Source organism: Saimiri boliviensis, chromosome 8, assembly GCF_048565385.1.
Source record: "Saimiri boliviensis isolate mSaiBol1 chromosome 8, mSaiBol1.pri, whole genome shotgun sequence".
NCBI lineage: Eukaryota > Metazoa > Chordata > Mammalia > Primates > Cebidae > Saimiri > Saimiri boliviensis.
Genome location: NC_133456.1, coordinates 53009941 through 53037928, shown reverse-complemented (window position 1 = coordinate 53037928; position 27988 = coordinate 53009941). Strand labels below are relative to the sequence as shown.

General features: G+C 38.2%; 1 protein-coding gene and 1 pseudogene across 15 annotated transcripts in view; both read left to right on the top strand.

The window, feature by feature from the left end:
- CADPS (calcium dependent secretion activator) overlaps positions 1–27988 on the top strand; it is a 473986-nt gene that overhangs the window by 77666 nt on the left and 368332 nt on the right. The gene's annotated exons all lie outside the window — the stretch shown is intronic.
- On the top strand, positions 65–21937 carry LOC104653253 (large ribosomal subunit protein eL14-like; annotated as a pseudogene).

Below are 27988 nucleotides of genomic sequence, written 5' to 3'. Positions count from 1 at the left end.
AAGGAGGAGCTAATTTATATATTTGTTGATTTAATGTTTATCAAGGATCACATGCTAAGATAGAATGTGCAGTGATGAACAAGAAAAACAAGAGCCCTACCTCATGGAGCTTATATCTAGGGTATATGCTAACAAGAGTATATTTTTAATGGTAAGTACTATAAGGAAATAGAAAAGGTGAAGGTGATGAAAGGGTTGTATGAAGAGGTTTAGATTAGATGATCACAGCAAGGCTCTTGGAGATGGTAATTTCGAAAATGATACTAGAAGGGTGAGAAGGTTTTGCCAAGAGCTGGTGGGAAAGCATTCTAGTGTGGGCAAAGGCCCTGCAGTGAGACAGAGTTCAAGATTTTGAGGAAGAGGATGTTTATGAGTATATAGAAATCTTTTTTTTTTTTTTTTGAGACGGAGTTTCGCTCTTGTTACCCAGGCTGGAGTGCAATGGCGCAATCTCGGCTCACCGCAACCTCCGCCTCCTGGGTTCAGGCAATTCTCCTGCCTCAGCCTCCTGAGTAGCTGGGATTACAGGCACACGCCACCATGCCCAGCTGATTTTTTTTTTTGTATTTTTAGTAGAGACGGGGTTTCACCATGTTGACCAGGATGGTCTCGATCTCTTGACCTCGTGATCCACCCACCTCGGCCTCCCAAAGTGCTGGGATTACAGGCTTGAGCCACAGCGCCCGGCCAGAAATCTTTAATTATATGGCCATTTTCCTTCAAGAGAGATGGAGACTCTGAGTTCTTAGGAACATGTCAGTAAACATAAGAGTGGCTGTGGGTAGCTCTGAGACCAAAAGTACTCAGCAGCCTGCAGAGAAAGGCCCCCTGAGAACCCATAGCGCTTTGGCAAAGAGATGGTGATTTGAATGAGAGCCTGCTACAGGATAATTACTGGCATCCACATTCTCTGAACTGATGTGCAAGAGAAGGGAGAAATTAGATTCTGGAAAATTCTTTACCTAAATTACTGAGACCAGAATATTCATCAAAAAGAGCTCTTGATTATTTTTTTTAAGCACCTTGCCTCTGTCTTGTAAACACGAACAACAGATCCTCTAGCCCACAGAAATGTATCAGCAGGGCTCTCCCATCCTTAGGGAAAAAGGATGGTGGAATGAGAGCTGTTAGCAAGAGTTTTTGTTATATTTGTCGTTACTATCTACCATAGATGTAATAATAACAATAGCTAATATAAATGATTATTTACTAAATACCTGTGACTGTATCAAACATTTCACGCAGAACAGTGTACATGTGGGCTCTGGAGTCTAGCCTCCTAAGTTCAAATACTACCTGCTGCACTGACCAGCTCTGTTATGTTTCTGCAACTTACTAATAGATGAGCATTTATATCCTCATCTGTATGGTGGAGATGGAGAGAGGGGAGGTAACTGCATGTCCTGTAGACCACTGTGAGGAGTGACTAGGGTAAAGAAGCACTTCATACATGCTGACGTAAATGCAAGCTTCTGCCACTGCTTATTTAATTATTACAACAAATGTATCTAGTTGACACAGTTGTTACTTACATTCTACACACAAGCAAACTTCAGGGGCTTTATGTCATGTGCCAAGGTTTCATGGTTAGTAGTTAATGGCAGAGCTGGAAATTGAACCCAGACTGATTTTTACAGCCCAAGCTGTTACTCATCACTCCATCATATTTTATTTAAATTAGAGTTATCACTGGATTCCACTAGTGCATTTATTTACACGTGTATCTTGGCAGATTTTGATTGTACTTTTTATTTGTTTGCTTGTTCAGTTGAGAGGGTGGGTGATAACTGAGTTGGAAGCGCAAGGATCTGTAGTTTTGCCTGGACTTCTCGTCTCTAGGGCACCCCAGGGAATTCCACAGGCACCAACAACACATTGCATGTTAATTGGAGCTCTTTCTCTTCTAAGGCTTTCCCACAGTATATAACAGTGATTTTGAGGAACAAAATCATCAAACAAATGTGCATGCATGCACACACAGCGTACGTGCACACACACACTTAAACACATGCATACACACATACCATATGCTCAGGATGGTTTCAATTTTAAAAAAAAAATTTGTCTGAAATCCCATGAATATAACTATTAGTTCTCTTAAAAAACAGATTAACTACCCTCCAAAAATAACCCCAACCCTGATCAATAGGAGATAACTGGTTTTCTGTAGCTGAGGTCAGGATGAGTCAGAGGAAAGGACCCAGTTACTTGGCTTGGTACAGTCATTTTCCAGCAATGGTTTATATCAAAAGGTCCACATTCTGGTATAACGGTGATGCTGCAAAATGAGAAATGATGCTTAATGGAGTGATCTGCTGTACATATTAGCTCAAATGCTGAATGTTTTCCTCTAAACTCTTCCACAATTTTAAATTCAGTTCATGGATAAATTTGGTCAACAGCATCACTGAAACGGATTCTGTATAATTCAGGTCTGTTTTGAATTCCTTTGAAGAAGACCCAGTTACAGAGAATACCAAAAGGACCGTATTTTAGATAAATAGTGATACCACATTCTGTATCATATTAAATTTTGTTTCTTAACATTTTACAAGCATAGTAAATACTTGTTGTCACTTGACATTCATAAGTTATTGCAGTATTTGGTCTGAAAGCTGAGCAAAGTAGGAATACTACTAATTTGAAAAGAAAAGTACTTCCAAACACTTCTTATGCTGACAGTCTTTATGCAGTTTTTTAAAAGGCCATTCATTTTTTTAAAAAGGTCATTTGTTTTTTTTAAAAGATCATTCATTACTGTGGTTTCTTTAAAGGTGCATGTATGGTTTTTGTTGTTGTTAACTTCTGGTGCCTTGTTAGCTTATATTTACTTAACTGCCAAGTACCTGACACTCTTGAGTAAATGTGTCAGCCCATTTAACTTTACCCAGCCATGTAGGTTGATGTTACCATTATTTCCATTTTACGGATGAAGAGACTAAGGTACAGGAAAGATTTAAAATGTGCTACTAGGTGGCAGAACTGGGTTTCCATTTCCAATCCAGGTAGACTGGTTGTAGAATCTGTGCTTAAACCTTCTCCCAAAACTATGTTATCGATAAATATTTGTGCAGTGACTTATGCCTGTAATCCCAGCACTTTGGGAAGCTAAGATAGGAGCATCACCTGAGGACAAGGGTTTGAGAACAGCCTGAGAAATATAGTGAGACCCTGTCCCTACAAAAAATAATTTTTAAAAATTGCCTGGCATGGTGGCAGTTTGAGCCAGTATGTGCACTTATGGTCCTAGCTCCCTGGGAAGCTGATGCAGGAGGATCGATTGAGTCTAGGAGTTCAAGGTTATAATGAGCTATGATGGTGCCACTGCACTCCAGCCTTGGTGACAGAGTGATATTTTGTCTCTAAAAGGTAAAAAGTGAATTTTTTTAAGTAAACGAATTAGTATGTGGGCTTTAATTAGGAGAATGTACCAAGGTCCTGTGGCAGAAGACATGACATTTAAAAGTTAAACAAGGCTAGACACAATGGCTCACATCCGTAATCCCAACACTGGGAAGCTGAAGCGTGAGCATTACTTGAGCCCAGGAGTTTGAAACTAGCCCTGGTAACTTAGTAAGACCCCATCTCTACAGAATAATTTAAAAATTAGCCTGTAGTCCAAGCTACTCAGGAGGCTGAGGTGGGAGGATGGCTTGAGCCTGAGAAGTCAAGGCTGCAGTGAGCTGTGATCACACTATTGTACTCCACCCTGGGCAACAGAGCAAGACCCTATCTCAAAAAAAAAAAAAAAAGGTTAAGCCCAATCAGTCACATGACTTGATTCTCTTTTGACCTTTTGTTTAATGAACAGTATATCCATAATGAGGTGCTTTATCTTCCTACATGCTGATTTTGATAAGAGTCCTGTAATCCCAGCACTCTGGGAAGCCAAGACAGGCAGATCACGAGGTCAGGAGATCGAGACCATCCTGGCCAACACGGTGAAACCCCATCTCTACTAAAAAAAAAAATAAATAAAGTAGCAAGATATGGTGGCAGGCACCTGTAGTCCCAGCTATTGGGGAGGCTGAGGCAGGAGAATCACTTGAAACTGGGAGGAGGAGCTTGCAGTGAGCCAAGATCGTGCCACTGCACTGCACTGCACTCCAGCCTGGCAACAGAGTGAGACTCTGTCTCAAAAAAAAAGAGTGGAGCATTCCTAAAGAACAAAGCCACAAAAGATTCAGCATCTTTTCAGCATAGGCTGTAGTTAATACCTTCATCTTCTGCAAGGGTCCAGCTGGTTTAAGGGTGTGAATCTCCTGCAGCTTCATTATAAGAGCCTTGATAAGTAAAACAACCATAAAATGACTACTTATTGGGTGCATGCTATATGCCACGCATGTGCTGAGCACTTAAAGTACATTATATAATTTAATCTTCATGAATTGTTTCTGTTTAAAGGATGGAAAACAGAGAGGTAAACTAGCTTGCCTGTGGTAACATGTTTAGGAAAGGGCATTGCCAGCACAGCTTGACCCCTAGCTCATTGTCTTATCTACCATGCTGTAACTGCATAGTGCTTATTCCTGTATCTTTTCTGTTTGCCTGCTGTGACTCATTCAGTGCCTGGTTCCATGAGCAGATACTGGTACCTGGTGACTTATTGAAAGATCAATTGGTGCTTGATTGACTGATGCAATGAAATGGAAACTTGAGCAATCTTCTCTAGATCATTGCTTCTCATACATAAGTTTCTATACGAATCACCTGGAGATCTTGTTAAAATGCAGATTCTGGTTTAGTAGGTTACAATAGGGAATGAGATTCTGCGTTTCTAACAATTCTGCATTTCTAATAATTCCCAGATAATGCTGATGCTGCTAGTCCATGAGCCGTATTCTGTATAGCAAGGCTGTAACCTGAGCTGCCTAATGTGGTAGTCACTGGCCGCAGGTGGCTATCTAAATTAATTGAAATTAAATTCAGTTCTTCATTCATACTAGTCACATTGCAAATACTAACTACATGTAGCTATTGTCTATCATATTGGACGGTGCAGATATAGAGTACTTCTACCATTCCAGAGAGTCCTATTGGACTATACTACTGTAGAATATTCAGTGAGTATAGAAAAAAAATCTGCTTTAAGTTTCCCAATTACATTCATATCTCATTTAATTTACTGGAATCTCATTTAATTTAATTTACATGGAATTTTATCTCACCTCTTGTTTTGTCCCATTCATATATAAGTCACCTTAACCTTTGATAGGAAAGGGAAATATTGCACAAAGAATATTGATAAATGCCTTTTTTTTTTTTTTTTTTTTTTTTTTTTTTTTTTTTTTTTGCTTAGGAGCCAACACATGTGCTTGAGGGAAAAAAAAAAAGTCACTGTTTTAAAAATAACACAGCTTTATCACAACAGTGATGAAAGCACCAGAACTTTATTGAAAATGTTCTATTTAGACTCAGTAAACATATGAGGATACATCTGTAAATAGACACTCTCTGGTCCCTTTGAGTCGCAATATGACTTTTCTCCTTAACTTTGTTAAGGACTGGACATCCATGAATGCCCAAGGGTCTAGAAGCCATAGTCATTGTCAACAGAGCAAGGAAAATAACTTTTGATATGGATAATATCCTTAAAAATCACCTTTTCCAATCCTTTCATTTTATAGATAGGTAAAGGAAGGCTCAGAGAGGAGATGTAATTTGAAGTTCTTGGGAGTTAAAGGTGGTCCTAGGTGCAAAATGATATTTGCTGAACTGGTGTGAATCTAGCTCTGTGACTCCCCACTGTACTATTTGCCTCTAAATGACACAGTAATCACTGAAATATAGCACTGTTTACTTCCATTTCTTTGCACTCTTTTGAAAATATATATGGAGACATTAGATTCAGAAACAAATATATGTAAAGACGTGAGATTCAGAACAAATTGCCAGACATAGAAATGAATAGAGCTACAATATTTATAAGGTAATTTATCTGGTATCAGTAGTACTTATCAGAGGGATTTAGAAAAAATAAAATGCATAAAATTTCAATCACCTACAATGTAATTTTTCAGAGATACTACTATAAAGTTTGTGGTTATGTAGCTTTCTTATTTTTTCTGTGTCTATAATTTATAAAAATATATGTTGCATGCTCTGTTCCAGTATTATGAACATGTTCCTGCATCATTTCATAAACTTTTAAATCATTTCTAGTGACTGAAGCATTATTTCATTGTATTACGATAATATCAAAAATCAAATATTTTAAAGGACTGTAAGCCTTCTGATGCAAATTTTCAAATTTTCCTCCAAAAAGCATGTACTCATGTATCTAAAAGACAATATATAAAAGTAAACTCCCTGAGAGCATGGACTATGGCTTTTTTCTTCAAGGCTGTATTCACAGAGCCTAGAACAGGACCAAACGCATAGTGGGCCCTCAATAAAAGTTTGTGAAATGGAACGAGAGCAGGAAAAAATATGTTAAGGACTTGGCCTAGAGCCTGGCACATAATGAGGCTTGATACGTGTTAATTATAATTATTACTTTCTTTGAAGTTATTCACATTCTCACTACACTGCAATATTTTGATAGGTTTATTTGAAACTATGTCTAAGAAGAAACATAAAACTTCTGAAAAACTCCGGCTAGTTTCTTTGTATTCTCATATGGATTACTTCTATCATTGAATATCTCTGGAACGTGACTGTGAAACTGGCTTCTGCACCCCTCCCCATTTTTTTGCCAGGATATTTGTAAAATTTCTTTCTTGCTTGCTGTCAGTTGATACTTACTGAATCTCAAAGAACAACACACTGGGGCAAAGTAGCCTGAGCAACATACTATTAAATTCATGAAAACCAGTAACAGGCCTGCCATTTTCAGTAAAATGCTTTTAAGTGTACTGGTTAGACTCACATCCTCCTACTCCCCTTTAAGAGGGGACTATATAATGGGTTTATTAAGAACACTGGCTTTAGGTTGGAGCTTGGAGTCTTCTTCCATCCTGGCTGTGTGACTTTGGACACATTCCTCAGTCTCAAGTCTTGGTTTCCTCATTTGTAATAGTGGTGCTTATTTCTCAGGATTGTCAAGAAGAATCCATAGGATAGTGGATAGAAAGCTCTTGGCACCAACCCTAGCTCGAATAGTGGCCATTGATACAGAACGTCATAAACACCAGTGACTGAGAATGAATATGTGTCAGCTTTATGTTGCCACAGTTCTGTTTTACAGACTTCACATTTGCTTCCAAATTCTAACATATTAGTGCAGTTGGTGCTGCTGAGCTTAGCACTTGGAGAAATCTTTCAGCAGGTTTTATTGAGCCCATTTTCTGCTTGGAGAAAAAGAGACACCAAATTGCACAGTGAATGCTTCTGGTATGCTAGATTCAGAAAAATGTGGGAACTGGAACTTTAACCCAGGCATCTCCATTTCCACTTTAAAGTGTCAGACTATTTCATGGTAATCATGCAAATGGTGCTGGTGATAAAAATGGTCATCATGAAATGCTGATGAAAGTTTACATATAATGAGTCCTTTTTTTGACCAGGCATTATGCGTTTATACACATTAACTCATTTAATTCAACCATGAATGTAGGTACTATTTTTCCTAGAAATTGAGTTTATTTGTCTAGGATCATATGACTGGGAACTGCAGAGATATGACCAGAAACCAGTTCCATCTGATGCCAGAGTCCATGCTTTGAACCAACACAATCTGCCCAATAAAATCAATCGCTCAGAAACTAATCTCTGCTCTCAGCAAAAATCAGGAAGAACATATTTTTTTGTGATCATTGAATGAATTCCTTTGAAATCACCAGCATTGAATATGGAGCCAGATTAATATTGGAACGTCATCCTCTTTGCAGTCCTGTTTAAGATGAGTGAAACATAGTCTTGAGTGAAACAAGCCCTTATTCTTTTAAATTTCAAGTTCAGTGGAGTTTACTTTTAAAATCCTCTTGGAAAAACATATGAGTGAAATCATGCTTTCCTTCATAAGGAGAGATTTCTTTTGCCCATATTTGTTAGCTCTCTGGTATAGTACAAAAAGAGGGGCAAGATGGCAGTTTATTCAAACAGAGAAGTCATCTGATTGAAAATATACTAATAATCCCATTATCTGGGAAAGACCCTGTCTGCAGGAAATCCCTACCAACAAGTAATACCATCACATCAAAAGCTAAAACAGGGACTAAAGTACACATACAATAGCTTTGCAAAATTTAAAAATACAGCTGTGTGGGGTCCCACAGTCATTCTGGTAGGTCTTTAAAACACACTTATTTTTGAAGGCATGGATCTTATTTGAGATCATTTAAGATCTTATTTACAATCTTATTTAAGATCCAGACATTGAGAAGTGAGTAACTTTCCATAGGTCACCGATTTCCTAGTAAAGTGCATGCTTATCTCAACCTCTTTTTAACTCAGTTGGTTTTCTTTCTTTTTCATGATTATTATTATACTTTAAGTTCTGGGGTACATGTACAGAATGTGCAGGTTTGTTACATAGGTATACAAACAATCCCATCAAAAAGTGGACAAAGGATAGGAACAGACACCTCTTAAAAGAAGACATTTATGCAGCCAACAAACACATGAAAAAAGCTCATCATCACTGGTCATTAGAGAAATGCAGATCAAAACCCCATTGAGATATCATCTCATGCCAGTTAGAATGGCAATCATTAAAAAATCAGGAGACAACAGATGCTGGAGAGGATGTGGAGAAATAGGAATGCTTTTACACTGTTGGTGGGAGTGTAAATTAGTTCAGCCATTGTGGAAGACAGTGTGGCAGTTCCTCAAGGATCTAGAAATAGAAATACCATTTAAATCATTTGGTTTTCATTTGAGAAAACCTAAGGATTCAGCCACACATGCAGAACCCTAGAGGGAATTGAGGGAGGAATACATATGGTGAGAAGTTCTTGGCCTACATCCTGCCTGATTTAGTGAATGGGAACTATTTTTCATTTATGTACTTTGATAACTATTTTTCATTTATGTATTTTTCATTTGTGTACTTTCATTTATGTTCAGGCTGGTCTCTAACTCCTGAGCTCAAGTGATCCATCTGCCTCAGCCTCCCAAAGTGCTGACATTACAGGTGTGAGCCACTGTACCTGGCTTGAGGTTTTAAAAAAATACTTGATCATAACTTTAAAAAGTACTTTAAAAGATCCTCCTTTAATAATTAAAGGAGGTCTCTAATGAGAAAAGGTATTGCATTCACTGCCTGCCCTTCAGTTATTTCAGATTTGACTGTGTGTTGTGTTCATATCACATCATTCAAGCAGGCCTTGAGGGACACCTGACCTAGTTGAGCAGCTGTACCTTTAATAAAACTGTCAAAATAAATATGACTTTTTTACACAACTATAAGAAACACATTAAAGACACATTGAAGAGAACATTTTATTATTATAGTTAGAGCATAAGCAAATGATCATGATCAGACAGCTTGATTTCATCATGATGATGATGACAAGGAAGAAGATGATTATGATATTATGGTGATAATACCTAACATTTTGGTATTCTAACCATAGGCCAAAGACAGCTACAACTTCACACATTATCTCATTTAATCTTTAGAACATATAAATTGCAGATACTAATAATATACCTCTTTTACAGACAAACTGAGGCTTACATAAGCAAAGATATTGTCTCAAGACCACAATAGATTTAAAATTCAAACTTAAGCAGTCCAGTTCCAAAATGCAGACCCTAATCACTATATCCATGGTTTCCAAGCTATTTTGAACACATATCCTATCAGGAAAACATTTTGAGGACACCTCTTCTTCATACTCATTAGTAACAAGCGTCATGCTAATATTCTATGCCTGGGTAAATACAGATAAAAGTATACATTTAAAAGGAACCATAGAAAAAAATAATGTTTTGGCTGTATTATATTTATCAATGGTATAAAAGTGTTTTTACTCTCATGAAAAGAAAATATTTTTATCAAAAATATGCTTGAATGTGCTTTAGTACTTTTGAAAATTTTTGTTTCGGGCTTTCTGAACTCAAAGGCGCAGTTCTGAAGCTTTTGGTTTTTTGCATGCGTGTGTGAGACATGGTCTTGCTCTGTTACCCTGGCTGGAATGCAGTGGTGCAATCTTGGCTCACTGCAACCTCCGCCTCCCAGACTCAAGTGATCCTCCAGTGTCAGCCTCCTAAGTAGCTGGGACCACAGGTGCATGCAACCACGTGCAGCTAAGTTTTTGTATTTTTGGTAGAGACAGGGTTTCATGATGTTGTTCAGGCTGGTCTCTAACTCCTGAGCTCAAGTGATCCACCTGCCTCAGCCTCCCAAAGTGCTGACATTACAGGTGAGAGCCACTGTGCCTGGCTTGAGGTTTTAAAAAAATACTTGATCATAACTTTAAAAAGTACTGTAGAAAGATACTTAGATTCAAATGAAAGATAGGCATTGCTTACTGTGCATTTAATACCAAGATGTCTGTGTTTCAGTTCTACCCATCAATTACTCCAAGATTTTAAAAAAAAATCTGCTAGCAAATTGCTAGCTTTTCTTGTGGCAATCTATTATTATTATAATTCAATAACTGTTGCAGCTATTTTTTTTAGAAAATTTATTTAAGACGTACTAAAACTCTTAGTTAAAAACATTTGAAAGCAGATTAATCAAGTTTATAAGCTCCTTTACAGTATTTTAGGGAGGGGTGTGTGTGTGTGTGTGTGTGTGTGTGTGTGTGTGTGTGTGTGTGTGTTTTATAGGGACTTGTTCTCACTCTTGTCATCTAGGCTGAAGTTCAGTGGCACGATCATAGCTCACTTTAACCTCAAACTCCTGAGTTCATGGCATTATCCTGCTTCAGCCTCCCAAGTATCTGGGACTACAGGCATGTGACACCATACCTAGCTAATTTGTTTATTTATTAGAGATGGAGTATTGCTATGTTGCCCTGGCTGCTCTTGAACTCCTGACCCTAAGCAATCCTCTTGCCTAAGCCTCTCAAAATGCTGGGATTACCATTAGAGATTTTTATAGGCACATCAAATATATGGGTACATCCTCACATCACACACTAAAAGAGTCATTTCCAAAAAGAGTTTCTACTTTCAAATTGCTTTCTCTATAACATCCTTTTTTTAATGGTTAACAAGAAAATAACTTCATTTTTATTTTTTATTTTTTAATTTTATTTTAAGACAGTATCTTGCTCTGTCCTCCAGGCTGGAGTGCAGTGCCATGATCTCAGCTCACTGCAACCTCCACCTTTCAGGTTCAGGCAATTCTCGTGCCTCAGCCTCCTAATTATCTGGGACTACAGGCATGTACCATCAGGCCTGGCTAATTTTTGTATTTTTAGTAGAGATGGGGTTTCACCATGATGGTCAGGCTGGTTTTGAACTCCTGGCCTCAAATGATCTGCCTGCTTTGGCCTCCCAAAGTGCTGGAATTATAGGCTTGAGCCACTGCACCTGACCACCACCCCCCTTTTTTGTGAAAAGAGTTTTTCTTTGTGTCCTAGACTCTTATTTTTATGTTATTAATTATGATGGTTTCAAGCTATCATTAGCTGACGTCTCAAGACACTATGCACAGGGCATGGTTCAGTGTTAATGATGGTGATCCATATATCAAATATTTTTTCTATTTATGCTGGGAAGGGCTTGTCTTGAGAGATTTGAAGAACTCACCTTTGTTTTTAACCTCATAATATGGCCATTGAGAAATAAGAAAAGTGTTGATTTTGCCATTTTTCTGCTCACTGTGTTTACCTTCTTATCATCAACTTAATCATCTTGAGCAGGTATGGGAGCAGGGAAGCCGATGTGTCTCTAACAGTATCAAATTACATTCTTTCAGTCTTGGGAATGACCAGAGATCTCACCATTAGGTACTGGGTGAGTAACAGTTCTATAAGAAGTTCTATAAGAAGGCTACTTTGGTATCAACAACAACAAAAATGCTGTATGGCTAAAGCAGGACTCAAGGTGCATGACATTCAAAAAGCAGCTTTTAAAAATGTTTGCAGTATGACACAAGCAAGTGAAACTCATGGTGTTAGGAGGTTGAGCAGAAGAATGATCATGGTGGGAAAGTTACTTTGCTATAAATAGACCTGGTCACTGGCATTCCCTGCCTTTGACCTCACTACTCCCACCAGAGTTAGATCACTCTCTTTTTTAAAAGTCGAAATTATGAAAATATTAAACATATATATGTGTATATATGTACGCATATATGTATATATATACACACATATACATATGTGTGTATACATATATACATAGGTATATATGGAAATATATAAAATATTTACATATAAATATATAAATATATACACATACATATGTAAATGTATATATGCACACATATGTGCGTATATATGTTAACATACACATGTATATATGTATATACATATGTGTCTACATGTGTGTATATTTACATGTATACACACATGTATGCGTGTATATTTATACATTTACATGTATATATAAATATATACACAGGTAGAGGTTAGTGTGACAAACCCTCCACCCATCATCCAGCTTATTAATGATCACTTCATAATTAATCTGTTTCATTTATGCTCCCCATGCCCCTGAAATGAATTATTTTAAAGCATATTTCAGACATAACATTATTATATCCATAGGTATTATCATATGAATCTCCAAAATATAAAGATCTGTTTTTCAAACATAACCCACTATACCATTATTATATCTGAAACTCTGACAGTAAATCTTTAATGTCCTTAAATATTCAGTCAGTTTTTGACTTCCTTGAAGACCTCACAAATATTTTTTAGTCCATTCATTCAAATCAGGTTCCAAATGAGGTACATACATTGTAATTGATTGATACAGCCCTTATGTATCTTTTAATCTACAGCATTTCTCTTTCCCTATTTTTTTTGCATGCATTTTTTTCTTGAAGATACTAGGAGAGTTTTCCATGATCTAGATTTTGCTGACTATGCCCCTTGATATCATTTAACATAGTTCTCTCCATTCCCCACAAATTGGTAATAGGATTCAGTGATTATCACATTAATATTTCATTCCTCTACAAGAATACTTCAGAGGCAGTATTTGTACTTCCATCAGTAGACATATAATAACTAGTTCTCTCTCTTTGGGGACTTAATATCCATCAGTGACAATTGCCTTCATCCATTATTTTTTTGGGAGTTGCAACAGGGTGAAGATTATCATTCTATTTTTCATGTATTAGCTGGAAAAAGTGTATAAAGAGAAAGTTTCTCTCATGAATTATTTAGTCTGAGATGCAGTTCATATGGTATGTACAAACACACACAAAAGCTTGACACTTATGAAAATAATGGGTTGGTTCCTTAACATCCTTGGAAGGTTATCATTTGTATTTTTTGTTTTGTGAGTAATGTTATGATTTATTTGACAACAATACTATACAGTCATTGTTATTATACATTCTTAAACCATCTGTGGCCAGTGAGAGCCTCCTTTAATTGGTTCCTGCGTCCTTTAAACAGAATCCCATCAGTCTTTGATAGCTTCTTTAGTTTCTGGTAAGATTAGGGTCATCATGTACATTTCATGCTTAAGACAGGAAATCGGCCATTGCTCCAAGGAACCCTAGTTAAGTTTCATAGGAAATGGTATTCAGAGGTTACACTCTAGACATCATTTCATTTTAAGCTTTAGTTTGTCTTCCATTTTTTAAATTTATTTATTTTACTTTAGGTGCATACTATATCTAGCATTTGTCCCCACCCTCCCCTCCCTCCCCACCCTCCCCTCCCTCCCCACCCCCCTCTGTCTCTCCCCTACCCCCCACAACTGCCCCCAGTGTATGATGCTCCTCTTCCTGAGTCCATGTGTTCTCGTTGTTCCACACCCCACCTATGAGTGAGAACATGCAGTGTTTGGCTTTCTGTTCTTGTGTCAGTTTGCTGAGAATGAAGGTTTCCAGATTCATCCAAGTCCCTACAAAGGACACAAACTCATCGTTTTTTATGGCTGCATAGTATTTCACAGTGTATATGTATCACATTTTCTTTGTCCAGTCTATCATTGATGGGCTTTTGGGTTGGTTCCAGGTCTTTGCTATTGTTCACAGGGCTGCAATGAATATACGTGTGCATATGTCTTTATAGTAGAATGATTTGTAGTTCTTTGGGTATATACCCAGTAATTGGATTGCTGGGTCAAATGGAATTTCTATTTCTAGATCCTTGAGAAATCTCCACACTGTCTTCCATAATGGTTGAACTAATTTACACCCCCACCAACTGTATAAAAGTGTTCCTATTTCTCCACATCCTCTCCAGCATCTGTCTCCAGATGTTTTTAATGATCGCCATTCTAACTGGCTTGAGATGGTATCTCAATGTGGTTTTGATTTGCATTTCTCTAATGACCAGTGATGATAAGCATTTTTTCCTATATTTGTTGGCCTCAAATATGTCTTCTTTTGAAAAGTGTCTGTTTATCTCCTTCGCCCACTTTTGAATGGGGTTGTTTTTTGTTTTTTGTTTCTTTCTTTGTGTGTGTGTGTGTGTGTGTGTGTGTGTGTGTGTGTGTGTGTATCTGTTTTGGTTCTTTGTAGACTCTGGATATTAGCCCTTTGTCAGATGGGTAGATTGCAAAAATTTTTTCCCATTCTGTTGGTTGCTGATTCATTCTAATTGTGGTTTCTTTTGCTGTACAGAAGCTCTGGAGTTTAATTAGATCACATTTGTCTATCTTGGCTTTTATTGCCATTGCTTTTGGTGTTTTAGTCATGAAGTCCTTGCCTATGCCTGTATCCTGGATGGTTTTGTCTATATTTTCTTCAAGTGTTTTTATGGTGTTAGGTTTTATGTTTAAATCTTTAATCCATCTGGAGGTAACTTTAGCGTAAGGTGACAGGTAGGGGTCCAGTGCTTTCTACACATTGCTAGCCAGTTTTTCCAACACCATTTATTAAACATGGAGTCCTTTCCCCATTGCTTGTCTTTGCCAGGTTTGTCAAAGATCAGATGGTTGTAGATGTGTGGTATTTCTTCTGGGGCCATGTAAGTGTGCTTTTGTGCATTCACACATGTGCATTTGTATTTCTTTCCTTCTCTCTTAGATAAATAGCATCATGCTATACATGTATTTCTCCACTTCATATTTTTAAATTAACAATATGCAATGGAGGTCATTCCATACCAGTATCTAAAGCTATTCTCCACTCCTTTTTTATTTGTACAGTACTTGATCATGTGGCACAGTTGTTATTTAACCAGTCCCCAGCAATAGGCATTTGCTATTATAAGCAATACTTTAACAAATAGCCTTGCACGTGTATCTTTTTTAACTTGCCTCCCCTAACTATGTAATTGTGTCTGGTTAAAAAATTGCCTAAGGTCTCACGACTAATAAGTGCTGAGCCAGAATTCAAGTCCCACGTGGTTGTCTAGTTCCAGAGCCCAGGAGCCCCGATGTATATTTGTTGTCTCTCAGCTTTCCCAGGACCACTAACACATCAGAACTGGAATTATGTCAGTCCCGTGTAGAGCTACTGCTGATCTGAGGCTCCATTTAATAAAAATAAGAAATAATCTTTGTTTATCATTCATCGATACATACAGAGTTTTAGGAAGTTGTCTTTCAGAACTTGGGTCTGTAGAAGGAAACAATAGTAGTTCTTAGCGATTTAAAAAAATTTTGAGGTGCACCTTTCCCACTTGTGCTTGAAAATGGAATTTGCCTTTTACTGGGACAAGGAGAGAACACACATCACTGACGTTGCTTGCCAGCTCTCAGACTGATCACTTAGGTCACTTTTGTGCGGGGAAAGCTACACATTTTTAGTGTTTGTTTTCTTTCTGGAACCATAATAGTTTTCTGGAGGAATGTAAGATGCTGTATTAAAAAATGCTAGACTAGTGCAGGTGCAATGGCTCATGTCTATAATCCCAGCACTTTGGGTGGCCGAGGTGGGTGGATCACCTGAGGTCAGGAGTTCAAGACCAGCCTAGCCAACATGGGGAAACCACATTCTCTACTAAAAATATAAAAATTAGCCAGGCATGGTGGTAGGTGCCTGTAATCTCAGCTACTTGAGAAACTAAGGCAGAAGAATTGTTTGAACCCAGGAGATGGAGTTTGAACCCACTGAGATGAGATCAGGCTACTGCCCTCTGGCCTGTGCGACAGAACAAGACTTCATCTCAAAAAAAAAAAAAAAAATGCTAGTGACTATATGCAAACTCCTAAAATCTTATGCTTATGCACCAAAGATAATTTTTGAGGCCACGTTCCTCTGATCCAGTGTTTAGCACCCATGTAATCTAATATTTCTTCTCCTTAAATGCTGTACATCTTTTTAGAGAAAGAAATGTGACCATCCTTTATCGCCAAATTTGAGTCATAAACCCATTTTGCCCTTTGGTGTCTTCATAAAAAAGTGTGAGTCCAAATTTACTACTTTTAATGACGCATTAGGTAAAGTGTTGGGTGTGGACTCATATCATCCATTGGGTCTCATGATCATCAACTAGAATAATAGTTCCAAAAGGGCAAGATTTATTGCTTTTTAAATTATCACTGACTTTTCAGTGCTTAGAACTGTGTGTGGCACATAGTGATGCTTAATAAGTAGTCGAACAGGTGGGTGTATGGGTTCATGAGTGGATGGATGGATGAACAGATGGAAGAATGGATGGATGGATGGAAAGATGGATGAATTAGGGCTTCAGAAATTTGAACAGTAAGTGCTGATTTGAACAGTAAGTACAGAGGGCGAAACGTCTTTTCGCCCCTCTCTGGTATTTCTTTTCTGTCTCCCACCCTTGGATATCTTCTCCTTTCCCTGTATATTTTTAACGAACATTCCAGAATGACGCCTCTGTCCTTCTTCACCAAATATCCAGGTCTATCAGTAGAGCAGATGTCAACTGAGCATGTGTAACGGGAGACATTAGGAAATGAATGACTAGAAATTGATACTTAGCTTTTCATAGAAGCTTCTTAGAACTCAAAAATCTCAGTCAAATTGTGAGGGTTCTGGGGACCAAATACAAATGAAGAATTTCAGCGAAGTGAAGTCTGTAAGGCCTGCTCTGGTCCTTTATTATACTTTTTAAATCAAAGAGACAAGCTTCCAAAAGGAGGTCTTTGAGTTGCAAAGATTTGGAATGTGCAGTTTTCGTATCCCCCCTGCCATCTTGCAGTCTGCTTGGCTTTGGGTACTGGCTTCCATGGGGCATCTGAGATCACCTCAGCTGCCATCTATGCCACACACACAATTGTGGGTGTGTTCTCGCTCCCAGGATTAGTTTTCTCTCTAGCCCTTTGGTCCCTCCTGACAGAATTTAACTTGCTAATTTTTTTTTTTTTTTTTTTTTTTTTTTTTTTTTTTTTTTTAAGTAGAGATGGGATTTCACCATCTTGGCCAGGATGGTCTCCATCTCTTGACCTCGTGGTCTGCCCACCTCAGCCTCCCAAAGTGCTGAGATTACAGGCTTGAGCCACCGCACCCAGCCTAACTTTCTCTTTTAAGAAGACTTGTCCCACGTTGCTCCCCTGTCCATTTCTGCTCCTGGATTCTTGGTTGCCCATGCTGGGAGTCACATATGTCCTTGTTCCTTCCCTGCTGATGTGTCAGAAGCCCAAGAAGCTGACTCAGCTCAGCGTATCTACTCTTCTCTACTGGTATCTACTCTCTGACACCCAACTTCACATCCACTTATTCTTTGAAAGGACGTTTGCGTAGGAGGGCCTTTGTATTTCTAAATGGGAGTGTATCCATGGAGGATGTGCTCTGACATAGCCTCAAGTTGTTCCTGCTGGTGGATTCACTGCTGTTATATTTGGCAGCAGCCAACTCAGCTGCAAAGGACTGGTGGCTTCGTCTGCTGTAAGCCTTCAGGGCAGCAACTATTTGAGAGACAGAGTGTGGAGTCTGCCCTAGGACAAGCCTCCTGGTTATGTTTTATGTGAATACAGTGGTACGTCTCCCTTTACCCCAGAAAAGTACACCTCCTGCCACACAAGGTTGGTTGCTTATCTGAATAGATCTCATTCATATGAGCAGCCAGAAACACAGATAATGAAGGAAATTGTTCCCTAATAGCATCTTTTAAAAAAATAAACATACAGAGTCCTCCTAAGAGATAGATAATGACTAACACTTATTGGATAGCACTTCACTGTCGAGTCTTATAATAAGTCCTTTAAATATTGTCAAAGTATATTTTTCACAAAGTTAAAAACATGACTCATATAAGTATCTAATGAGTTGTTATCAAAGATTTATTTAACTCATTAATGAAGGAACTAGCAAAATGGAAAAGCCGGTTCAAAGTGCAATAAAGGATGAGAGATTTATATGGCCAGCCAGCAAAGGGATACAAAAATAAGTTTGCTGAGTTACATTCAAAATTGGTTAATATTCTTTAGATCAATAATGCTATAATTTGGGGGGGTTATCTTTTTTTCCAGTAGACAGAAATTATGTATAATTTATCACTATTCTACAAGTTAACTTCTAGCTTCTTAGAGTCTGGACCTAATCAGTAGAAAAAGTAAGTTAAACAAACTTAGAGTTTTTCTGGAGAATGAGAGGACCTCATTCTCCAGCCTTGTTAAACAATGCCCTTCATCACAAACTAGGTGACACATTCATCTTTCATTTTTATTTTCAAGTTTAATTCTTTTTTTTTTTTTTTTTTTTTTTTGAGATGGGTCTCTGTCACCCAGGCTGGAGTACAGTGGTGCCATCATAGTTCACTGCAGCCTCAAGCTGCTGGGCTCAAGCAATCACCAAACCTCATTCTCCAGTGTAACTGGGAACACAGTCATGCACCACTATGCCTGGTTAATTTTTTGAAAAAGTTTTTAGGTATGGAAACTCGCTATGTTGCCCAGGCTGTATTTTCAGGTTTTAAGTAATTTTTCTATTTGGAAAATACCCCTGGGGTCAGACACAGTGCCTCACACCTGTAATCCCAGCATTCTGGGAAACCAAGGTAGGAGCATTACCTGAGCCCAGGAGTTTGAGACCAGCCTGGGAAACATAAAGGAACAAAATCCTATGACACAAAGTACCATAAACTCTATGCGCAAGGGGCTGTAGTAGTCACATACTCTAGGTTGCATCAGATGACAACCTAATTCATTTATAAAAAGTTCCAAATAACAGAACTTCATCCTTATGTTACCCCTAAATCTGCTTCACTGTACCATCTACTGAGTCCTCATTTAGTCTAGAACTGCATTGAAAAACCTAGTTTCCTTCTCATTGAACGCCACTGACATGGTGCTCAGGAGTTTCATGGAGGTTGGCCCAGATAGCCTACATCTTCTTTGGGCCTTAATGCTGGAAAATTGATCACAATTGTAGGTGTTATTGATTAGAACAGGCCTTTGGTCGGTGAACCTTGCACTCAAATAAGGAGATAGGCTATGCCTTTCAAATGCATGCAGCTCACAGACTTCACCCTCAAGTTTCCACACAGTGCCCACCAAGGCTCATGTCCCACAAGCCTGGCAGAAGGCAGACAATACAAAATGGGCAGACACACAATAGGCCAAAAAGATTGAAGCCAGAGAAGGGAAAGCCAAGATGGCAGGTTTTGATCATTTTAAAGTCATGAAGGCAAAATGAGGAGCAGAATAATCAAGAATGAAGTTAAGAAGTTTCAAAAGGCAGCTCTCCTGAAAGCTTCTCCCAAAAAAAGCACCTGTTATTAAGAGCACCGCTGCTTAAGTTCCAGCAAAAAAAAAAAGAAGATGACCACTGCGGACAAGAAGGCTGCAACCCAGAAGGCTCCTGCCCAGAAAGCCACAGGCCAGAAGGCAGTACCTCCTCTGGAAGCTCAGAAGGGTCAGAAAAAACTCAGCCCAGAAAGCACCAGCTCCAAAAACATCTGGCAAGAAAGCATAAGAGGTTACTATAATCCCAGCACTTTGGTAGGCCGCAGTGGGTGGATCACCTGAGGTCAGGAGTTTTGGACCAGCCTGGCCAACATGGCAAAACCCTGTCTCTACTAAAACTACAAAAATTAGCCAGGCATGGTGGCATGTGCCTATATTCCCAGCTACTCAGGAAGCTGAGACAGGAGAATTGCTTGAACCCAGGAGGCAGAGGTTGCAGTGAACAGAGATCATGCCACTGGGTGACAGAGAAAGACTCCATCTTAAAAAGAAAAAGTACATAAAGGTTCTTTCTGAAAAAGAAAAATCTAGTTTCTATTTCACATGAAGTTGCAGAATATTTAACTCATACTAAAAAGAATAGGAAATACCTTTAATCCTTTATAAAAATATGCCATAGGTCAGTTTGTTGAGCAGGTGTTTCTTGCAATGGCTCTCAACTTTGGCTTATATCAGAAATGCTCAAAGTTTCTACACTTGTACATACCTGGGTTTCTATTCCCAGCCATTCTGAGTGAGTGGGTCTGTGGTGGGTGTATAGGCATCAATATTTTCTGCAAGCTTCATGCTGATGCAAGGCAGACATTAAAGTTTATGCTTTATATTAACCATATAATAAATACCAAGAGTCAGGGATGAGGGAGTTCAGACAAAAAAAAGTATCATTCAGGGGCCGGAGGGGCCATCAGAGAAAGTGATCTGAAATACATTTTTGATAGACAAGTAAGGTTTTGCCAAGTGAAAAAAGTAAAGGGAAAAGACAGAAAGACTTTTAGATGGCATTAATACCTTTAAAATGCATCAGTGGAGTTACTAAAAACAGTGGATTTACCAAAAAATAAAATTTGAACTACTATTAACCACAGAGACATGTTCTTGACATTTCTTTCAATCAAATGCTATAAAGGGGAAAAGGGGCTATCTCCAAAGTGATTTCAGTAATATTCCATGAAGTATCTCCACATGTTTACCAATACATGAAATAAACACTGTTTGCCCATTGATAGGACAAGTGGTGTCACTCAGTGTGAGGGAAGTTCAGCCTCTCCACTGCTTTCAAAAGGATCCAAAGCTATTTCTCTGTCAGATGGAGCAAGAGTAATCAAATCACTGATGCCTTTAAATTATCAATAATACAAAATCACAGAGGGAGAATTGAGCCAATGATAAATATCATTTTAATAAGCCAGAACTCATTTGCGGGTGCAGAAAAGTCTCTGAAATCTCTGTACAATTCAGCCAGCTCATATTGCTGTAAGACATCAGGTGATGAAACTCAGATGTGCTGATGGCTTTTTACTCTTTCCTGCTTCTGAATATCAGGACAGGCTTGAGTGATAGAATTTTCTGTTCTTCCCTGGACATGCTTAGGCCTGCATCATGTGTGCTGCTATATTTGGATCCTTTATAGAAGGTCTTTGTGTGCACATGTGTGTGTCTCCTTAATTAATACACTTTACTTTTAGAGCAGTTTGGGGCTTATAGAAAAATTGAGCAGAAAGTACAGAGAGTTCTCATATACTCCTTATCCCCCTACCTCCAACACAATTTCCCTTATCATTAACACCTTGCATTAGTGTGCTGTATTTGTTGCAGTTGATGAGCCAATGCAGATACATTATTATTAACTAAAGTTCCTAGTTTACATTAGGATGTGCACTTGTATTTTCTGTATTTCCCAGTTCACCTTCAGACTCTTGTTTCTTCTCTCTGCTCTTCTGCATCCTGAATGGCAATTGTTAGAACAACCAGCCAAGGTCTCCACATTCCTCCACATCCCCCAGCAGCCTCAAAAATGACTGCCGCCGGGCACGGTGGCTCAAGCCTGTAATCCCAGCACTTTGGGAGGCCGAGGCGGGTGGATCACGAGGTCAAGAGATCGAGACCATCCTGGTCAACATGGTGAAACCCCGTCTCTACTAAAAATACAAAAATTAGCTGGGCATGGTGGCGCACGCCTGTAGTCCCAGCTACTAGGGAGGCTGAGGCAGGAGAATTGCTTGAACCCAGGGGGCGGAGGTTGCGGTGAGCCAAGATCGTGCCATTGCACTCCAGCCTGGGTAACAAGAGCGAAACCCCGTCTCAAAAAAAAAAAAAAAAAAATGACTGCCAATCACATGTACCTTCTCTCCCTGTTCACGGCGAACAGGATAAGGTTCTTATCTAAATCAGTGTCAGTGAAGCTCATGGTCACAGTTTGTGAATGTTACATTAGCATCACGTATAACCTGTACCTAGACTGCATTCAAATTTTTTCAACTTTTTCTCTGGAAATAATTGCTACTGATAAGTTCACTATTAAACTTTGTAAGACCCAAGATGGTGTGTGGTGATTTAGTGATTTCATATGTTGCTGTTCTAGTCTTTTAATCTAAGCTCCAGCCAAACGAAACTATCTGCTGTTTCATTTCTAATAGTTGTGACTTTATTTTTGGACTCCTCTGTTGTGTATACTCATACAGACAGCTGCCTCTAATCCTTGTTTTTCGAGGGAGCAGGGTCTAGATTATAAATGGACAAAAGAGATTCTTACTGTGTCCTCCAAGAAGGCCACACATTTTCTCACCTTTGCCTTTCCTCTGGCCATTTTGGACCCTCACCCTGAATGCCCTCCTTATCTGTGTCTCGCCTTTTCTCCCTACCACCTTCCTCTTTTCCCAGCTATCCCTGTCTCTGAAAACTGAGATTCTAGATGCTATGCAGGACCCTCCTCTCAAATGTCACAGCAAGCCTGAAACATTCTCCTGATTCTACGCTCACCCCCAGAACTCATTTCTGTTCCCTGATTCTGCACGTTCTTAAACCACGTCACTCCTTTGCAAAACACTTTGTTGGTTTCCCATCATTCTTTGAATGAAAGCCTAACTCCTCAGTTTGGCATGCAAGCCCCTGTACCACGTTCTATTTTCTGCCTATTACATTCTCATGCCATGTTCTCCAAGTTCATACCCTACACTCTCCTCCTGACTACTGTCTTGCTGGTAGTAGATTCACTACTGGCAGATTCATTGCTTCACTAGAGCAGTGGTTCTCAAAGCATATGCCCCTGGAAGTCTGCAAGGTGATTTTCCTAGTAATGCCAAGGTATTATATGCTTTTTTTCTTACTGTATTAACATTTTCAACAATGATGCAGAAGTGATGATGAGGAAGACTGCTGGTACTGTAGCACAAACCAAAGCAATGGTGCCAAACTGTACTAGTAATCATTGTATCTCTCATGGCCATGTACTTCCTGCTTAAAAACGGCCAACTTCATGGAATACTTTCCTTGACAAAACCAGAGAAAGTGTTAATTTTATTAAATTTTGCGGGCACATATTTTTTAATATCTGATACAATAAAATGGTAAATATGCATAAAGCACTTAGGCAGCATGAGGAAGGACAGTGGTTGTCTCCTGGGAAGGGAATTGTCTATTCGAGTTGCCAACTAAGTGAGCTTTGTAAAAAAAATGGAATATCATTTTTACTTGAAAAAACAATCACAGACAAATTTAAATATGTTTTAGATGGAGGGAACCTGTTACTTTAAGTAAAACAACTGACAGTGTTTTTTGCCAGTAATAAAATTTGAGATTTCAATCCACCATCATAATCTGGACAGTTTCTTAATACCTAAAGATTTTTTTGATATCAATAGTAATATTAAGTCATATGATTTTAATGTGTTGTGTGATGAAATGTGTAAACATTGGGAAAATTAACATAACTCACTGAATTCATTTTTGATATGACCAATATATGATTTTAAAAAAATAAAACTACTTATGGGCCAGGTGCAGTGGCTCATGCTTATAATCGCAGCACTTTGGGAGGCCAAGGCAGGTGGATTGCTTGAGGCCAGCAGTTTGAGACCAGCCTGGCCAACATGGTGAAAAGCCATCTCTACTAAAACACACACACACACACACACACACACACACACACACACACACACACACATTGGCTGGTGTGGTGGTACACACCTGTAATTCCAGCTACTTGGTAGGCTGAAGCATGAGAATCGCTTGAACCTGGGAGGCAGAGGTTGCAGTGAGCCAAGGTCACACCACGGCATTCCAGCCTGAGTGACAGAATGAAAGACTCTGTCTCAAAAACAAAACAAAGCAAAACAAAACAAAAAAACACTTATGGGTAAAAGATTCATTCAAATAGCAAGACAGACCAATGGGTTTTAATGTAATTGAATATAAAAAGCTCATTGATACCGTGTATGATTTTACATTGCATCTAACTTTCAAGAAAACACTATTTGAGCTTTGGTATAGTATCGGAAAGACTATCCCATTTAACTGAAAAGTCTATTACAATATCCCTCAGTTTTCCAACAGTTTATCTGTGGGAGCCCAGATTTTCTTCATATACTTCAACCAAAACAGTATTTCACAACAGGCTGAATGCAGAAACACAAATGAGAATCTATCTGTCCTCTACTCATCTCTAAAATATATTTGCAATGCTATAAAATGTTGCCAGTCTTTTCACTATTATTTTGTTTTGGAAAATATTGTTTTCATAAAAGGGTATTATTTCAATTTGACATATGATGAGTTTATTGTTATTTTTAATGAGTTAATATTTTAAACTCCCAGTTTTAATATCTACTTCAATATTTGTTAATAGCTATAAAACAACTTATATAAACAAAACCTCTTTGAAGTCTTCACTGATGTTTAAGAGGGGAAAGAGATTTGAAATTGAAACGTTTGAGAACAATGGCAACTCGCCAACTAATTCTTAATGCGATCTTTGTCTCTAGAACGCCTTATTTGACCACATGCCATAAGAATCCATGTGAGTACTGCCTGAGTACCTCCAAATTGGAAAAATATGTTCTTTTTTTGTAATGTTTTGGGGTTCAAGGGTAGAACATTTGTCCTATTAAAGAACAACTTTTAAGAGCTTTGTGGACAGAAGGGTAAAAAGTAGACCTTCACCTTCTCTTCTCTTCTTCCCCATTCTTGATCCTTTTCATCTTCTCTTTTGATCTTCAGTCCAATCTTTAGCCCCAACTCACCTTCTAGATGCATTTTTCCCATTTTTTCCTCTTCTACTAGATAATTGTTTGCTGCAAGAATCCCATCCTAATCAATGTTCAAATTATGTCTCCAAGTTCATTTTTCTGTAGGTCATAGAACTCTGTTATAGTATCATGTGGCCATCTTACCATTGTTTATTCTTTCTCTTCTGCCCAAAAATAGATCTTTAGGAATAACAAGCTGATTGGCCTATTATTAAATAATTTAAAAATTGAGCTAATTTTTAAAAATTAGTAGTTAACTTATATATAGCTACCTTTTTTTTTTTTTTTTTTTTTTTTTTTGTGACAGAGTCTCACTCTGTCACCCGGCTGGAGTGCAGTGGTGCCATCTCGGCTGACTGCAGCTTCTGCCTCTTGGGTTCAAGCAATTCTCTTACCTCAGCCTCCTGAGTAACTGGAACTACAGGTGCATGCCACCACACCCAGCTAATTTTTGTATTTTTTGTAGAGACAGGGTTTCACCATGTTGACCAAGATAGTCTTGATCTCCTGACCTCATGATCTGCCTGCCTCGGCCTCCTGAAGTGCTGGGATTACAGGTGTGAGCCACCACACCTTGCCTACCCTAAATTTTTTTTAAATGAGCAAGAACTGTTATATATAGCAGGATTTTACATTTTTTTCTAAAGAAGCATTTCGTAAAATGTAGTAGAGGTATGAAAGAGTTGGAACATATCTATTTTAACTATAGCTACTACATAAAGCTTGGGACTTCAGATATTATTGCTTAGAACAAGTTTTAGTTAAAAAAAGTGATTTGATATATTGTAATACAAAAACAAAAGATAAATAGTACAGTTAGTACATGGGGAGGATATGGTCAAGGGAGTATTACTTAAATAATTCCATTATTATTTGAACAGTTGAATTTTGGGAAACCATGTTCCAAAGGGAAGTCCAGGGTGACAGCCTCATCATAACTCTTCCCACCTTCAATACGTTTTGCCTCCTTCAACTTGCATTTCAGAATTACTCGTTCCTATTTTGCCATGATAAAGTCTTTCAGATTTTTTCTTCGAGCAAATGAATAAAACTCACTTAAAATGCCTTTTTCAGGGTTCATTATATAATTATACACATATAATATAAAAGGTGAGAAGAACTTTATGTAAATAAGTAAATATTTGGTTAAGATGATGTAATTGCTAAATTTTCTAAAAGCAGGACTTCATTTAGGGTAGAAAATATTTTAGTCTGGTTGTAGAAAGGATATTTTATGTGTTAATAAAATTCATGGGCTGATACAAAATTTTGAAGTCTTTAAGGAATAAACATTGCCCTCATCTCTCCAGATTAGCTGATGATTTTTAAGCCCTTGTTGAGTTAACATTTTTTCCAGTTATCTATAATTTAAAAAAAAAAAAGCTTTTAAAACCGTCTCCTTTTTTCAGATAATGATTTCTTTATCAAAAAGAAAAAGCACAGCTCATATTATTAAATTGCAATATACAATGCTGACATTATACTTTAAGTAGGAAAGGACCTCACTTATGGGTAGAACTTGAACATCTCCATACACTCAAAGATAGTTTCCTACTCCCTGCTGCCTGTGCTTAGAATGTTGCTATTTCAAATTCCGTCTTTTACAGTAAGCATTGTTTCCTCCTTCTTTCTGATACAGTTGCTGTTGCAATAGGGGACATATTAACCAATAAACATTTTAGTAAGTATGTGTTCTTCTATGACTACGGTAAACCACGTGTATCCATTAAGAATGCATTCAGCTGCCAGTAAGAGAAAACATACAATGACTAGAACAAGTAGGCATTCATTTTTTTTCTCACATAATGAGAAGCCCAGAGATGGGTGTCTACAAACATTTGTTCAGCCACCCAGAAATGTAAGAACCACATTTCTGTGATGCTTCTGGTCTTTCCTGGATGGTCATGAGATAGATACCATAGCTGTAGACAATATATTTGTATTCTCAGCAGAAGAAGGGGCAGCAGGAAGAGAAAGGGTTATAACAGCAATTATGCTCCTTTTTATAAGGACTTTAAATCTGTGTCCAGAAGACCCCGCAAGAGTTTTCTGTCTCTGTTACATGGCCACCCAGAATTGCAAGCAAAACTGGGAAGGGAGCAATTGCCTTTGCAGCCTCTAAAATAGAGGGCCAAGAAAGAATGAGGTAAGGAATACCACATCAATAATACCTTTAAGAGGCTGAAATAAGAAAAAAAAAAGCATTGAAAGAAGATAAAAGTTTAATGATAGGGAAAAGAAAATAATACTTCTTATACTGCTTTTATTGAGTCCTTACTCTATGCCAAATACTATGCTATATATTGTATGCATTATAAATATGTGTATTATGGATATATTATCTCACCTAGTTCTCAAAAAGACTGTGTAAAGTATATATTGCTTTCCCCTATTTACAGAGGAAAAACCCAAAGCTAACTACTTGACCAAGGTCTCATAGCCCAGGTAGGATTTGACCTGAGCTTGCTCTAACTTCAACATTGCTTCTGCTGAGACCAACACCTAGAACGTGCGGTTTTCTCACTGTAGATCACATTTCACACGTCTCCAGAATGCTTCAGTAAACTACAAACTGCCTGAAATGCAGTGAGAATTTTCAGTTCTTAGTTAATGAGGTAGATGGAACCAAGAATACTTGAATAGTTCTAGTAAACACTGCTGCACTTTCTCTTACAATAATCATCTTTCATCTTTTCAGGTTTTCTGTTTGCAATTCCTTACTGCAATTCTGAATTCTGACCTTGATGCACAGGTAGTTTCTATACATATTAAATGCTTTCAGATGGACTTCTATTTTAGGAGGATTCTCTCTCTAAGCAGCTCATCGAAGCCCATTTGTTTATTTAAAGTTGTACTGTCAGCTACTCTGGCCCAATTATTTCAGTTTATTCATGCAAGGTCACCTTTCGGGTTCAATTCTATCTAGGTCAGTTAACTTTTAACCAGAGGCAAACTCTCCCACAGTTGATTCTTAGACTGGCTTTGCAAGCTTCTAAGTAATATTTTCTTTTGCTCATGCAATTGGCAAAGGATGTTAAGACGTCAAAGAAGAGTATGCGATTTCTGACTCAACTGTGAGAAACTCTAGAGCTAAGATTGTGCCTTGATACTGTTATTATCGCCAG